The 17,725-nt window shown below is 38.3% G+C and overlaps 1 protein-coding gene across 8 annotated transcripts in view; it reads right to left on the reverse strand.

Annotated features, from left to right (window-relative positions):
- ZNF521 (zinc finger protein 521) overlaps nt 1-17,725 on the reverse strand; it is a 346,723-nt gene that overhangs the window by 149,270 nt on the left and 179,728 nt on the right. The window lies entirely within an intron of this gene.

A 17,725-nucleotide genomic window follows, 5' to 3' on the forward strand; every position in this document is an offset into this window, starting at 1 on the left:
CTGTTATAACTAAATGAGTATAACAATCTTGAAATACGCACAATACCAGAAGCAGTAATTATATTATATATTTATTCTTGTACATGCCTTATGTGGCTTAAACTGATTTGCAGTCACAAGCAAAAACATCACAATTTAAGCGAGCTCTTAAAAATCTTTATCAGTCATCTATTAGGACAGAAATCTCAACCATTTGGGGATCTTTAAAATAGTAATTCTTCATCAGATGAGGTTACCTTCATTGTTAGGACTCCAGAATTCAAAAGGAGCTCTGACTGTCTCCAATGACAAACTGGTTGAGCTGAGCCTGGAGGTGATGCTTTGTGCTGGACAGCGTAGAATTCCAGTTATTGCTAACAACTGGGATGTGGAAAGGGCTTGATGCTACAAACAGATACTTAACTACTTATGGGAGCAATCTTAAACAGGTTTACTGAGAGATAAGTCCAATTTTATTCACTGAGGCTTACTCCCAGAAAAGTGTACTTAGGATTTGTAACCTACAACTTTCAAATGTAAATAAACCGGCTGTTGTGGGTTTTCCAGGCTCTGTGGCCACAGTCTGCGACTTCAGCCTCTTAATGTTTCACCCACATCTGTAGCTAGCATCTTCAGAGGCATTTCCTGATAAGATGTGTTTCCCTGCATGGAATGTGCTAAAACCACCAGACCATGGCCACACAGCCTGGGAAACCCACGACAGCCAACTGATTCCGTCTGTGGAAACCTTCGACAATACATTATAAATAAGCAGTTCCTTTTTTCTGTTCTCATTTTGCTTTCATTATTGATGTTTGGAATTTTAGTAAAAATATAAATATATATAAATGAATATATTTGGTCTGTTTTTATTAATATGCTGGAAGAAAGACTGGAAAATGAAAATATATACCAACCCTGGATATTGGGAAGTTATTGGGACCCTGCAAATATTTCAGCTCAGGATGCTGTACTTAACGGGCCTTTGGTCTGATCAAGCAGGGCTCCACTTACAGTCTCATGTTCTAAAATAAGAATAATTTCATAATTTACATTTACTATTAAAAACATTTAATTCTGCAGAAAAGGAAATATTGAGAGGAGTGCAGAATCCAAAGCTGTACTGGAATGTTGATGATAACTGTTTACTATTCTAAACCATTTGATTAAATTTAGCCAAAGGAAATACTTCCAAGTTCTAATGAAGCAGCAATTACATCTGAAAAGGGCACTTGGCCAAAAACCCTGCCATTCCAATCTATCTCTTTCAAACATTCTGCTACAATAAAAGCTCCTTGGTTTTGGTTACACAGACATCCAAATGCTTAGAATAGATGAATTAGGGGTTATTTCATGACATACTAAAAGTTGGTCTATGATTCAGATGTTCATTATTTAAGAAGGACAATCCAAACATATTCTTTAAAAGGAACTCATTTTTGCTGCTTGGACAAAAAGAAAACAAATATTCTAATGAGGCTGACGTAAAGCCAAAGCAGATAAAACTAATTTGTACTATTAAAAAATAAAAATAAAGCTTGGAGAGTCTTTTCAGTACTACAAAAATCTAGACCAGAACTGCTGAAAATAACCGTTTCCCTATATTTGCTTCTTCAAATAATACTGCAATCCTATGCAGAGGTCCTTCATTCTACACTGAAATCCATGGCTCCAGCCTAGAGTAACTCTGACTAGGATTGCACATGCTTTAGCGAAATGATTCAGAGAACTTTAGATAAAAGATATGGAAAAATAGTCATACTAAAAAGGATTTTTTTTTACATTCGGCTATTAACATATTGTGTATAAATAATGAATACAAATGGAAAAATGCAACATGCTTATCATGCATTTCTAAACTATAAAGGTAAAAACTAGAAGTACAGAGGATACTAAGAGGTTTTAGAAGCTCCTAGGGGGAGGGCGGTTAAAGTCCAATGAATGAATGAATGAATGAATGAATGAATGAATGAATGAATGAATGAATGAATGAATGAATGAATGAATGATGAATGAATGAATTTATTTATTTGAGGAGAGATCTGGCCCTAACCAGGGAGGGGAACAAATATGTTAGTGTGTGGCTACTGATGCTCCCCCCGGTGGTGGGATGAGGCACGAGACACTGTACCAATTACCCCGCGCCTCTGCAACAGGGGCATTCTGACAGTGTGACTGGGAAAGTTGGCTCCCTCCTGGCCATTCACCCCCTCATGCCGGTGGCAAGGATAGTTGTCTTACACCACGGCTGGCAGCAGCTGCAGCATCACACATTTCTGTGTTGTTTAATTAGTAAGAAGAAGAAAAAGGGGAGAAAGTCACTTATGATGGGGAAATATGCATCCCATTCATTTAACTTGATAATGTAATTTTAATGGCTAGTGAAACTAAGTAAGGTATTTATCAAGTCTCACTGTCTTCTTTCCAATATAAAGTTGAGACCACAAGAATGTATGTTTATAGAGGTAGCCTAAAAGTACTGTATTTTCTTCAACCTATACATAAACTAATAGACCACTTTTAAAAAACTAAAGCAAGGAAATAGCTTTTAAAAGATGATTATGTAGCAAAAACAAAGGTATACTCCCTTAACAAAATGTTATGCAATTCAGACACCAATCTCCACTGAATTCCCACTTAAGGTAGGTATTCATAGTTATTCCATGAACTTTAACAAGAGACTGCACCCTGAAATTTCCATGACCTTGATGTGCAACGTGGACATCTTTAGCCTTATGCACTTCACTGGACTTTCAATTAGAAACAGCAAATTCAAAGGAAGAATGCTAAGCTATTTGGACAGAAGGTAGTGAATCAAAAATTGCAGAACTTCAGCTTTCAAAAATAGCCTAAGTGACCTCTTATGATACTCGGACCACTCCACGGCAAGCAGGAGGCAACCCCTGTGAAGAGCGAATTCTGGCAAAGTTCTCTCTTCACAGATGATGCACAGCTTAAGCTATAATGAGTTTTTGGGTTACAAATGCTGAACGCATTAATATTCCTTGATGATAATTATCACAGTATAAGCACCTTTCCCAATGTGAGTAGCATAAAGCAACTGAAGCAGCATTTTTACTATATTTGAAACAAGCTGGAAAATAGGATTTTCTACTCTCATAACCTGAGGTCAATATACATCAAGCTATGCATAATAAATATGCCTTTCACCTATAGAGGGCCATACCTGCATTTATACATATTTCATATCTCATCAATTTGCTCTCTTTATAAGGAATATGGACATTTAATTTGATCTGCCATATATAACAACTATTAGAAATTATTTTAAATATTAATTTACAGGTAGGATAATCACACCAACAACAATACCACTTCCTGTTAATATAGCAGAAGCCGGACATGTTTTAAGGAAATAACTAATGTCGGTAATTAGATTGAAGATCGAATGAAAAATACAGTAAATGAAACATCTGACCAGGATTGTTTAATGGTTTTTTTTAAGCTATTCTCTTTTCTCAGCTTCTCCTACAATACAGAAAAAGAGTTTCATTCTAACTGCAAACTATAAACAGTTAGAACTGAGATATCTGAATGACAATATAAACAATAGTATTCACTGCCTGATGGTTAAAATGTGTATACTAGGGTTGAGCAATACTGAAAATTCAGATTTGGATTTATTTGGGCATAAAATTATCTGTATGCCTGAATAAGACAAATATCATATTTAGTATACCTGAATAATTTGGGTCCTTTTTTTTGGTATCTGTTCCTGGTTTCGGCCTATAGGGGGCGCATTTTTAAGCTAGCAGCACCATAATTTCAGGGTATCCTCAGGAGACTCTGATGATGATACAGCCCAGGTTTGGTGCAGTTTGGTTCAGGGTTTTTTTTCCAATTTTGTGGACCCCCAAAGAGGGTGCCCATCCCCCATTGTTTCCAACTGCAGCTAATAGGAGATGTGGGCTAACCTTTTAGGGTCCATAAAATTGCACCCCCTGAACCGAACTTCACCAACCTTGGTAGTATCATCAGGAGAGTCTTTTGATGATGCCCTGCAATTTGGGTGCCACTATCTGAAAACATGCACCCCTGACAAGCATCACACAGTAAGTATTGGGGGATTCTCCGGGGTGGGTGGATTCTTTTTTTGCTCTCTTTAAATATTGTTTGAACTCCTGCTTGAACTCCCATTAAACAATATTTAAAGAAACAAAAAAACTAGTTCAAACCACTTGAACTCCCATTAAACAATGTTTAAAGAAAAAAACAAACTAAAGAATCCACTCCCCACACCCCGATTCTCTCCCTTTCGAATCTTCCGCTCTCTCCCAAGTGCTTCTCTCGCTTCGGCATGGCACGGAAGCAAGAGAAGCGCTTGGGAGAAAGAGAGAGAAAGATTGGAAAGAGAGACAAACCCCAAGCCCCCCTCGTTGGAGGGGAGGCTTGGGGTTTCTCTCTCTTTCCAATCTTCCTCTCTCTTTCACCCAAGCGCTTCTCTTGCTTCAGCATGGTATGGAAGCAAGAGAAGACCTTGTGAGAAAGAGAGAAAAAGATTGGAAAGAGAATCACCAGGGCTCCCTTGTTGGAGGGGAAAGAGGGGGTGGACTCTCTTCAGTATGACAGAGAGTCCACCCCCTCCCTTCCCTTGGCAAGCAGCTGCAAGCTGGGAATCTTTAAAGGGACTCCAGCATGCAGGCGCTTGCTGGGGGAAGTGGCAGCATTCAAGGGTCATTTAAACGATCCCCGAATGCCGCCGAATGCATACAAGCTGATCCGAATACTTTCTATTTGGATCGGCCCGTATTCGGGCATAATGTATTCGGGCTCAATATAGCCCAAATATGCCCAAATAGGCTGCAATTCAGCCATTTTAGGTGATTCAGATATCTGAATCACCAAGCCTAGTGTATACTTTATGAGCCATCATATGGACAGCACTGGCAAGCCATGATTCTGTGATCAAGCTTCATACACTGAGAATTGCACTCTGTACAGAAGTTAGAATACTATCCTCCTCCCTTTAAAAAAGAAATACACTACCGGTAGCTCTTAAGACTCCCAAAATTTGCTTGAAAGTATGTTGAATTTCAAAACATATGCACATATGTATAAAAGCCAAAGTCTCTCTAGTGCAGTTCTATCTCTAATGGTGGCTAGAGCTCACCTCTAAAAGGATTACACAGTATCAATAATAATCTTTCTGTATACAACCTGCGAAAGTTAATAACCAAAACAGGAATTATGAAGATATCTATCCCTTCTGGTTTTACCCAATTTCTGGTAATAATACACCCCACTACTAAGTTTGGAGGTTCTATTTTGAACCATAATTTGAACAGTCATGGAAAGACAGAACCACTGAAGAAATGTTTAATCATTTGTTTATTGTCACTGTTACAAACTCAATTCAGAACTAAAGGGAGGAGTAGAGGGCTGAGGAGACAAAATGTCAGGATCTCTGGACACTTTGTTGTTCATGGAGCAGGGCAACTCATATGATTTATTTTCATGTAATGTTTGGGTGTTGCAATGGAAGAGGCCTGCACAGAATCGTTACCTGAATTTCTTATGTGGCTTCAGCAGCTCTGGTTCAGTATAGTAGATACACAACACACTGAACCAGTGTTGTACATACCAGCGGACATCACCATATCTTGTGGTAATGAACTGCCAAATATTTTATTTTTGTTCCTTCTTCTACCCCTAATTATGTTGGAACAGGGCAGATTTTGCATTTTTGACTCTGTAACTTTAAAAATGTCTGTAATGTCTGTTATAAGCAGAGAAGAGAAAGTTACCTTAGCAATGGAACAGCCAATTAGAGCTGTGCTCTGAACCAGCCAATAGGAGCTGTAAATTTGGGAGTACTGACTTCAATGGGCTTAGAAGCATGACACTGTTTGGGATGACACTGTTAGTCAGAGGTTGGAAGTGATGAATGAAATAAACTGTGTGAATTAACAAGAGAATGGGTTAAAGATATGTATCACTATCAGTTTTCAGATTAAGATCCCCTGTTTGGGTAACTGACAGAACAATCCTAAGAACACTCTCCTGGGAGCAAACCTCAGTCAGTAAACATGAGAAGGATCCTGATTTAATCAGTTTATGATTGCTTTCTTTTTATTGAAAAATGTTATAGTAATCAAGCTGGGTTTGCCGGGTAATTACAAACCCCTTAATGGCCTCATATCCACATACCTGTAGGACCACTGCTTCTGCTATGCTCCACCACAATCACTTTACTTATCTGAGCAAAGTCTTCTTAGCATACCACACCTTTTCTGTGAGGGTTCCCACTTTGTGGAATGGCCTGACCAAGGGGCCCTGGAAAGTTCTCCCAGTTCTGTCAATTTGCAGAATGTATAAGTTTAAGAGGATATTTATATAAGGGGATCAAAACTGTAATACAGAGGATCTCTAATTTTTTTGAACTTATGGGTACCTTTGGAATCCAGGCACATAGTGGTAAATACAACCACCAAACAGCTGTCACAGGTATTGCCTGGCACTATGTTGAGGATTCCTCCAATAGCAGAATGGAACAGTCAAGTAGGAAGCCTCTATGGAACAGAATTGTAGTCCACTGCAATAATTATTCTTATTTAATTTATTTATTATTTGGATTTTTATACGACCCTTTCCCCAAGGGGCTCTGCACAGTATACAACACAGAATCCCAGTACAATCAAACAAAAGAGAACAGATTTGCTACAAATAAATAAATTACAGATTGCACTGGTATTATCTAGGTATTATCTTGGTTTTACTGCATTGTCTCCTACCTTTGTAATTTCACTATACCTTGCCTAGGAAGTTTGTGGTCCATCTGTCTTCTAATTCTATAACCCTAGTCCAGTTGTTCATTTGTTAGCCCATTCTATATAATTGCAGGGTTTTTTTGAAAAAAAATGTAGTCTGTCTTGAGACTTGGTGAGAAAGGCAGACTATAAATAAAGGAAACAAAATAAATTCCAAAAACTGGGGAGGGGTGCTGCCAAAATGCTTTAACATAGAATCATAGAGTTGAAAGAGACCACAAGGGCCATCAAGTCCAACCCCCTGCACGTAGGAATACACAATCAAAGCACCCTTGACAAACAGTCATCCAGCCTCTATTTAAAAACCTCCAAAGGAGACTCCACCACACTGTGAGGCAGTGTATTTCACTGCCTCTGCACTGTATTTCACAGTGTATTTCACTGAACAGCCCTAACCATCAGGAAGTTCTTCTTAATGTTTAGTAGAATCAGGAACAGTGAGAGAGGAAATTGTGCCCTGGGCACAACCTGCCCAGCGTGCCTCCCGCCCCGCATCTGCCCATGCCCTGCCCTGATCCGCCCTGGGAGGGGGGCCTGGATGCAATTTTTTTGCCCCCATATGATGCCAATGGTATGCGCCTGGGGCGCAGTGCCCTCCCCCCGTTGCTGCTTTGCCACTGGGTGGAATCTCTTTTACTGCACTTTGAATCCATTTCTCTTTGTCCTACTATCTGGAACAGCAAAAAACAAGCTTGCTCTATCTTAAACATGACACCCCTTCAAATATCTAAACATGGCTATCATGTCACCCCTTCTCTTTTCTGACTAAACATACATAGATCCCTAAGCCACTCCTCATAAGACATATAATCCAGACCTTTTACCATTCTGGTCATAATTATTTGTGTGTATGGCAAATTGAAAGGTTTGGTGGAACCTTTCTTACTATTTAACATTACATTTGCCTTATTAAATACTATGATGTGAAGGCCATGAGAAGACCATGATAAATACAAGGCTGACCATTTTTTTTACTTAATGCAGTTTTTTGCTTTGAATACTATAGAAGCCCATTCATCATCAGAACTGATACACTCGGAAGAGTATCCTTGCTAGCAAGATAAATGTGCCTAAACACCTTCTCTTTATTATAAACATGACTATACATCTATTTGGTTAATTGAACAAAGTATACACTAATGTGCTTACAGAAACCTCACATTGATAAACTGAACTCCCAACACAGCACAAAATATGCTACAGACATAATAAAAAGTAAATTGAGTGGGAGAAAAAAGAAGGGAACCAAGTACAGCACAATTCGTCTTGGTTATTAATGCATGGAAACTGCGGGGCTGGCCTGTTTACAAGGGAAAATTTTATGCACATCAAAATACATTTGATAACCAGACAGGACAATGACAAGCATGTTAAAATACATAGAGAGATTAGATAGAACAACATTTTTCTAGTAAAATAATAATTTTGTTAAAATGTTTCTAACAATATGGCTTATGATGATATACTGTGGAGCAGTGACTGGAAAAAAAGAAGTCATTCGGTTCACAAAGAGATATCAACTAATAAAACAAAAAAATCTCTTTCTAGTGGATAGCCTGCAGAGTCTGCATTTATTCTGTAAACACTGTAACAATGATTATCTGTCCTTCCAGTCCTCAGCGGAGACTCCTGCTTTTCAAAATGTCTTGTGGTGACTTATAAAATTCAGGCTATTTCAATTACTATTACTGAGCATTAAAAATTAATTGTATTAAAGGGTGGATTAAGGTTTAAATTTCAGTTCTACAGTGGGTGTGCTAGAAATGACAGCTAAAAATCAATGGTCTCTGGCCCATAATCGGAAGTGTGCATGACTGAATACTGTGGGACTGGCGTCAATGCTGAAATGAATTCAGAAGACATGATAGCTCATTTAAGGGTCTATGTCAGCTCTAATTCTCCCTCTTTAAATTCTCCACATTCTCACCATTAACAAAAGATATAGGGAGAAAATAGTTGACTTATGATGGGGAAATCTAGCAGGGTTTGTAAGAGTATAATGAAACTCAAATTACTTTTCAACTACAAAGCCATTCATACCATCTTCATGCCAAAAATGTCTACCCAGAAAAGATTACAGTCTGATAAATTAATTGTAAAAACAATCTGATACAGAGAATACTGTTCAGCTAGTAGAAAATATATCTATTTTCTACATAAAGTCAAAATTACCTGAACATAACTTTATGAAGTTAAATTTGTGTACACTCTCAGGACCTTTGCACAATTCTGTCACTGGTTCCTGTTTTGCACAAGAGAAATGTTTTTAGCTTGTTCTCTCCCTTTGTACAGAATGGGAAACAAGTCTGTATCTATTAAGAAATCAAGCTTTCAGCCACTGGGTCTTACAACTTCCCAAAACATAGAGACCTTCAGGAGTGACCTCATAATGGCCTGTGAATTACTCGCTGCTTGATTTGCATATACTTCAATATTCTGTAAGATGAAAACTTTTAAACCTGATGTTTTCAAATATCAGATGATTAAATTTTGACATTAGATATGGCACATGGAAAGATGCCAAGGATCAGAGAATCATAGAGTTGGAAGAGGCTATGCAGGCCATCTAGTCCAATCCCCTGATCAATACAGGGATCAGCCTAGAGCATCCCAGACAAGTGTTCATCCAGCTGCTGCTTGAAGATTGCCCCAGAGGATGTAACAGTTTCTTTTAGCATCTCTTAATATTTGTAGTATTTACTAAGCAATCTCTGGTTTCATGGGATCCAAATTGACTACAGCTGCTATTCATCCTGGAGATCTTTACACTTGACAATATTAACAGCAACCATGGACACTATAACCACATATATGTGATATTCAAAAGCAGTCACACCACACCAATACTGTACAGCCCAACATCTTGTTTTTTAATGTGAATGATCATTAAAGCCTACGAGGACACGAAGAATACTTTATATTGACAGAGCCCTTCGGGGATGGGGCGGTATAAAAGTCCAAACAATAAATAAATAAAATAAATAAAATAAATGGGGAATCATCTGTTCAAAATTAAGGATTCTAGTTTAGAGGTTGTGGCTTCAGGCCTGCTCAAGCCTCAGAATTTCTCCACAAATTAGCCATAGACTAAATTGTGACTTGTGCTGAGCCTTTCACAGAAGAGAAACACATACTGACATACATGTTCCTTGCTAAAGCAGAATCAATAATATAATAGCACAAGTATTCTAAGCAATGTGTTCCAAATTATGGCAGGTCCACATAGTGAGACAGTCATGGGTGAGCTTCCACACTTCCTTTCTCAACAAACTATTTTTGTTTTCCTAAGATTGATGTGGGATGGGGGGTGGCGGTTGCTAAAAAACAAACTTATCTTTTTGATGCATATGCATACCCACATTACAAAGCATGCTTAGGAAAATCCAGGCCAATTATAAGGTTTTACCTCTTTCTAATAAGCCTGCTCGACTGCCTGTTCTCCTCCCCATTTGAAAGAGTAAATACATTAAGCAAGGCAAAAGATCCAACCACTGGAATTGGGGTTACTAAAATCACAGTGGGTGTGGATATCGGAACTTTGGGAGTCCAAGCAGCCAGGTTTGTTGCCATTTCTAAAGTTGACCCTATTGTCGATGCTAACAGAAAGGGGAGGGGGCCTTCAGTAGGAGTTGTGATTTCATTTCAAACACATTCATAATCCAAGTTGCTTTAAGATTGAGATAGTGAAAAGCATCTGAATGATTCTGCAAACCAGGACTGAATGGTCTATTCAGAAATGCCAAATCAAGGGGAAGCACATGAAAGACAGTCGTACTGTATCTGCTATATATAAACTGTTGTTTTAGCTTAAGAATAGTGAGCCAGAAATGTCTATGCTTCTTTTAAGCAACAGATGATAGGAATATAATCAACAAAGCTAAAGTGACATCCATAAGAAATGGCAAAAGCCACCCAGGGTACCAAAGTGTTTCGAAGTGAACTGTGATTGGTGTGCAGAGAAGGGAAAAAAATATGTCCACAACATTTCTAAAGGTCCCCTGTGCTGTACTGATGTTCAGCGGCAAGTTCGGCATCAAGAGAGTAAAGGAGATGGGAAGTAATAACAACAATAAAAAAATAATCTGGTACAAAGGGACCCTAAGGTGTAGTAGTCATCCCTGTGCAACCATCACCCTTCACAGCAATTTACTGATGTTGCTTCATTACAACAAAGCATATAAAGGGGAGGGGGGCAATATTCAGGCCTGCTATTTAAAGCTACATGATTTGCAGCACCAGACATAGTACGTACTGACCTAAGATAACTGCTTAAGAAAGGACTTTAAAAAAAAAAGAGCAAAGAAAGAAATGAGAAAATTTTCTACTAAGTCTAGGTATGGGGGGGGGGGGTGCATCTTGCTGGCGGAATATGGTGGTGATATCTTCTGAAGTTTACCCAAGGGATAAATATGCAATGTTTTGATACATTATGAATAACGTCTGTCAAGCAAAAATTGTACCACATTTCTACAGTACTAGTTTTTTTAAAAAATCCTGATATAGAAAAGTGGGGAGTATCTTCGGATAAAATAGAACAACGGTTTTCATATATACCAATTTTCTAAGAGGAATTAGAGAGAACATGGTTTGTGTATCAACATTGCCATTTATATTGACAGAAATCTAGGGAGACAAAACTAGGGAGATAACTTTATATTTACTCTTCTCAAAAGTGAACAAGAAGATTCCAGCCCCCATGCCAATGGAGTTGGTTTGCTACTTGAATTATCTTGTTCCTTTGGCCTCACCCGGAGACAAGTGGCTGACATTTTAAGCCCTTCATGAATGATGCAGCAAAGAAAATATAGTAGATTAAAGAAACACAATGCTGCTCTACCATTAAAAAATTCAATATTTAGTATTTATTCCATTATTGCTCTGATTTATATTCATAGTACTTTTCCTGCATTAAATGATTGCTCCTTGGGAAAACCCCATGTGGTTAAGCATTATCCCGTTTGCAAAATTAAGAGCTAAGAGACTTCTTCAAGGGTACAGGAGAAATCAATATAACACCAGAAGTACAACTAAGATTTCTTCATCCAAGTCATGTTATCCGCATGATCAGTAAATTGAAATTTTGGTAGGGAATATTCATAATGGCTCAGAAAAACAAATCAAGCTATAGGTAAATATATCAATGAAATAAAGAGGCTTAACGCATAGGCCAGGGGTAGGGAACCTGCGGCTCTCCAGATGTTCAGGAACTACAATTCCCATCAGCCTCTGTCAGCATGGCCAATTGGCCATGCTGGTAGGGGCTGATGGGAATTGTAGTTCCTGAACATCTGGAGAGCCGCAGGTTCCCTACCCCTGGCATAGGCAATGTTAGAGAAAGTTTAAAAACATACATACATCTGACTCTGTAAGCATAGGTTTCAGTCTGTAGGGTTGCATCCATATACCACTGGATATTTCATGATCATTGTCCAAAAATCACTAATAAATGGCATTTTCTGAGTGTACAGGAAAATCTAGTTGCAAAGGATTGCTATAGCCTAACAATAACACAACATCCAGTGATATGTGGATGCATCAATACACAACTGGATATTTCACTTTCATTGTGGCATAGTAATCATTTGCAACTAGATTTTCCTGTATGGACAAGACTTGCAAATGACTGCTGAAGTATAACTATTATATGATGATCCTGCGAGTTTTAATTGGAATTCTAAGTTCATTAGAAAGATAAAAGAAAGTTTAATTCTTAAAGTAAGATACTTTTATTGCTAACACATTCACAGTGCAATTGGAGCACGGGCTCCTTAGAAGGTGATGTGACTTCGGTACTGGTGTAAATGTTCCCTGTGTCACCATAAAGGGCACTTACGCTGATGTTGGGGAGTGGCTTGCCTCTGGTGCACAAGCCCACACTGGCTTTGAAGGGGAATTCCTGAGTGCAGGGGTGGCTTTAGTTGGCTTCTTGAGTCTTTTCAGCTGGGTAATACCCCCATTTGCCAATGTAGACTTACCCTTGCAAAATCAATGGCACAGCACATTGAGTGACAAAATGCTAGAAGATGAGTAAAGTTGTGTGAAAATTGCATTAATATTTCAGGAAAAGTACAGGTGGACACACTGTATCATACCTCAGTTCTCAGCACTGTTCTTTCCCATTGTCTTACTTTATAGTCAGGTGTTGTCAGAATCTGCTTTTGAGTTTGAAGAATACCCAAGAAGAGAACAAATCACTTGTGATTATAGTGGTACTTGTCAAGATTCAACAAGATGTTATAAGCAAGGTGGTGGTTCCAAAACTCAAGCAAAAAACAACTTATTACATTGCTTTTCTGAAGACTGGAGATCCCTGATGGGTCCTATTGAGATGACAATCTGTGGGGCTAATTGTTAGTCACATGATTGCACAGTTCCCCATCAATCAGCATGATCTGAAGACCTTGCCTAGCTTTTTAAACGTTTCTGCAACCTAACTGCATGTCATCCCCTGCATCTGTCCATTGGCTATTGTCCAAAGGTAGGCTGTTTACTGCCTTCACCATTACCTCTAACTATGCACTGATTAACAGAGAAGCTGGAAGTGCAGGCCTGAAGCCAGGGATAGAGTGGAAAAGGCAAAAAGAAGGAATTATTGAGGTACTGTAAATTTTATTTTATTTATTAAATCTATTTCCCGGCCTCTTCCCAACCAAGGTTGGGCTCAGGGTGGCTTGCAACAGTTTAAAGCATTGATATTACACTAAAACCATATAAATATAACACAGCTAAAACCTTACATTAAATCTAATTGATGGAGATTAAAACAACATCATCTTATTCAACCCATAGTATATAGCCCCAACTCGGCAAGTTTCCTACAGTATCCAAGAATGGGTAAACAGAAAAGAGGGAGAGAATATAATATTTGTCATTCATAGACAGTTGATTGACGATAGATGGTAGATAGTAGGTGGGAGGCCAGTGAGATAGTATAGCGGACATCAGAAGGCCTTAATTAACAGCCCAATGGAACAGTTCTGTCTTCCAGGCCCTACAGAACTGTTTGAGACCCTATAGGGTCTGGTGTCAGCCAACATGCTTTGGTCGAGGCCAACCTGATGTCCATGATGCCAGGAATCACCAGAAGGTTGTTATCAGAGGACTGAAGAGTCCTTCAGGAGCAATATGGGGAAATGTGGTTTCGAAGATAATGTGGTAAGGTATCTGCAAACACCGCAATTGAAATTTCAAGATGGCTTCAAATTAAAGAATTTGTTTTGTCTGTTCTGTTAATCTAATTCATTTTGTTAGAAAAGCTTAGACACTCAAAGGTGCTCTATAACAGAAAGTAAATTTGAATCCATTCATTAATTTGAGATTAATATATTTCAGGATAAGGTTAAACAAGGCCCTAACTCCTACCCAGTCAAGTATATTCTGGTTAATATCCAATTATCAGTACCTTCGTACTTATTATGTCTTAATATTTTGGATATGATAATAAGAAGCTTGAGAGTAATGCTAATGAGGAGCATAGAGCAGGAATTAACCAGTGACATATTCAGTGATCCTTACTTAGAAAGGTATTTTTTTTCTGGTGTTCCACATAATGGTAAGGCTTTACTGTGACAAAGCATACGTTAAGGGATTACTCTCCAAGGACTTTTCATATTTTTTGCCAATATGAATATAACTGTTTAATATGGATTATTCTTCATAAAACTTCTAAGGCAGGAATGTTTGTTCCTCAGTTCAGGGAACCTAATTGAGAAGCTTATAGTAGTAGCGAAGTAATAAACCATTGCAGCTGATTTCATAACATACAGGGATGTTCATACCAGAAAAATGTAGTACACATAGTAGTTGTTGATATGAAAGCTAACAGCCATGTCCAGACTGATGCCATCAAGCATGTCTTTGCCAGAAGTTAATATAGTTAGTAATACTGTTAGCAGTCCTTATTTACATTTGTATCCCACTTTTTCTCCATGGTGTTTGGAATCCCCCACCCCACCCCCGGTCAGTCATACACTTACTAGGAGATGGATTGCCCAATCCATAGTCCTGGTTGGCCAGGCACGGTACTGCTACAGTGCCACCCCACAACCTCCAGAGAGCTTTCTGGTGGCACAGGGAGGGTGGAAATCCCGCCCCCCAAACACAGCTGTCAGAAAGTATCCATAGGCCTGGGCCCTGGTGTCAATGGCCAGAAACGCAGGGTAGAAGCCGGGTAATGTCAGTTCCACCCCCAGGAATGCCTCCTCCATGCCCCCACTGTGCTGACAGGGCTGGCAGTAATACTTCAACACAAAAAATACAAAACTTGGACCCCCCCCCCCCAAAAAAAAAAAACCTGACTGTAAGGCAATTTATAAAAACTGAAAATATCAAAGAACTCACATGGTCTTGGGGTATAATCACAGTATGTCTACAGACCACATACCTTCACACTCAGCGTTATTTTGGTTGAATGTGCACATTGTAAAGGACAAACCAAAAAGAGTCTAGGGGCATCTCAAAGGTCTGCTTCAACTAATGTAGTTCAGATGCCTGAAGTACCAATATCACCTTTCCCCTTCTCTTTTAGTCCTCAGCCTGTTTTCTCTGATCTGCCTCACTAGGAAGCTATATGACCCATCTCTCTGTTTTATTCCTTAATATGTTACTCTTATTTTTGATAAACCTTAAATAAGCATTTTCTAAAGACAAAGTAAGATATGCAAGCAAGTAGTCCTTTTATCAACAGTTTTGCCACAGAAATACATAAACATTTCAATGGCTCTTCATTAGCAAACAAATCAACAAGTGATATTTTAATGCATGACTTTATTCCATCTCTGTGGGGACTGTAGTTGAGAGTGTGATGTACAGTACAGAGAAAGGAATCATCAGCCACAATGTCCCAGGGCTCTATCCATTGAGGACTTCTCAGCCTCTGCTTAAAGAGTGCATTTAATTGACTGATAGACAGTAGCTTCTTTGTTCACAGAAGACAGCGAAGTAATGGCAGCTTGAAAATTGTACCATCTACAGGGTCTCCTGAGACTAGTAACAGGGGGATATGTGTCAGGAATAAATAAATAATCTAATTATTAAGCCACTTCCTGTCAAGTTAACTCCAATTTGTTGGCTTTTGAAGGCAACAAAACGAGGCATTTTTCCTCATTATGCTTCTCTTTTTATACCACTGGTAATCACAGGCGGATTAAAGGGTGCCTGATTGGTTTTTTTGTCAAGGAACTGAGAAGCAGCCAACAGTATAGAAAAACAGAGTTGGGGTTAGAAGAAATTTCATGCTTGTCTCCTTTCCAGCTCCCTAACAGCCCACACTGCTGCCCCATACAGTGCCGCCAGCTGTACAGCAAATGTGTACCCCTCCAACTGCGGCCTACCAGGCCACAAGCTCCATCCTGAGAGCTGTGAGATGCCTCACAATCTTGGCAGGTAGCTACTGCTGTCATAGGCATAAAATTCTAAAGGTGACCTACGAAACCCTGTTAGTTAACCAAATGCAGCAATTCAAGCAGCTGAAGTTTAACATACAGAGACACACACAAAATATTGCCTATTTGTTCTCTATTCATAGCATTTATTGGGCCTTTTAAAAAGGAAGCCAGTTTAAAATCATGTGAGCAACTATGTTAACCTGAGACTTCCCTTTCTGATATGAAAGTGAATCTTTTTTATTTTTTTAAAAAAATCTGTAGACTATATATGCTGTTTTAAAAAACACATCAAAAATACAGATATCCTACATGCAAAGAGAAACACAAGGAAAAGCTAACATAGGACTTAAATACATAGTCTCTGCTAGGCACCAGACATGGCACTATTTATTATAACATAACTGGATTAAGTATGAGTTGCATTGTGTGAGTTTCAATGCACTACTCTATGTAACCTTGACTTGTTTCGGTGAAGCTGGACATAACCAAAACCTGTGACAGAATATAAGCTGTACAATAATAGTTCATGAAAGTCTGAACTCCACAAAGAAAAAAACAGTTTTAAAATGGTAACATTCCCAATTAAGGCCAAATATTCACTTCTATCCCCTGATTTGCAAGGGTGTCAAGAATGGATAACCAGGGGTATAAATTTTATGATTTTCTGATGCCACTGGTATGCAAATGTAAAAAGAAACTTGTTAAATACTCTCTCTTATGCACCCTGCTCCTCTTCTCTCCAATGTTCTAACCTCCATCTTAAGGAAAAGCGGGAAAATGGCATTCTCTTTGGCTGGTACTTCCGTTACATTATCCATGTCAGTGATCACAATATTCCTGAATGTCTGTCCACCTTACTCATGGTAATGGCAAGCCACGTGATTTTTTTCATCAGATACTTGCTTTGAGTCTGGATGGTGGGGCAAAGGAAATACTTGGGTATTTCTTAACAGCATGGCCAATTTTAATTGGGTCTGGGATAAAGCCAATTTAAGTTCCATACTTATGTGTCAATTTTTAAAGAAAAGTAGAGAATAAATAATTATAGCAAACATTTGTATTTTTCAGATTAGTGGAGATATCTCTATTTCAATAAAGAATGCTTTAAACATTTGGTACATCCAGACCACTTTAATAAAAAGAAAACATGAAAATGTTTTTCATAACATAAGGGATCAGACAAAATACACAATGTGCAAATGCCATGATAAACTTTTTATTTGCAGACATCAAGAATAAATTGTTCATTTTTATTATATTACTTCATAACTTTATAAATCCTTGATGTTTCTGATATTTTGTGTTATACATACAGCATGTCTTCTGAAATAAGTGCTACTGTTGTCAAGTGTGCACAAACTAATCAATGTTGATTAGAAACATATTTTTAAAACAAAGAAGTCTTATTTCTAAAATTATTTCTTTTCCAAACTAGCATTAAAAAATCCAGGTGAAAACAAACCATTGCTTCAGGTAACCTAATATTAACATACTTGCTGCCTTTCAGTTCTGTTTCAGATGGAACATAATTTTTATAATAAATAATAACATGAGAGAAGATTTAGGGAGTAG

This window comes from Sphaerodactylus townsendi, linkage group LG09 (assembly GCF_021028975.2).
Source record: "Sphaerodactylus townsendi isolate TG3544 linkage group LG09, MPM_Stown_v2.3, whole genome shotgun sequence".
NCBI lineage: Eukaryota > Metazoa > Chordata > Lepidosauria > Squamata > Sphaerodactylidae > Sphaerodactylus > Sphaerodactylus townsendi.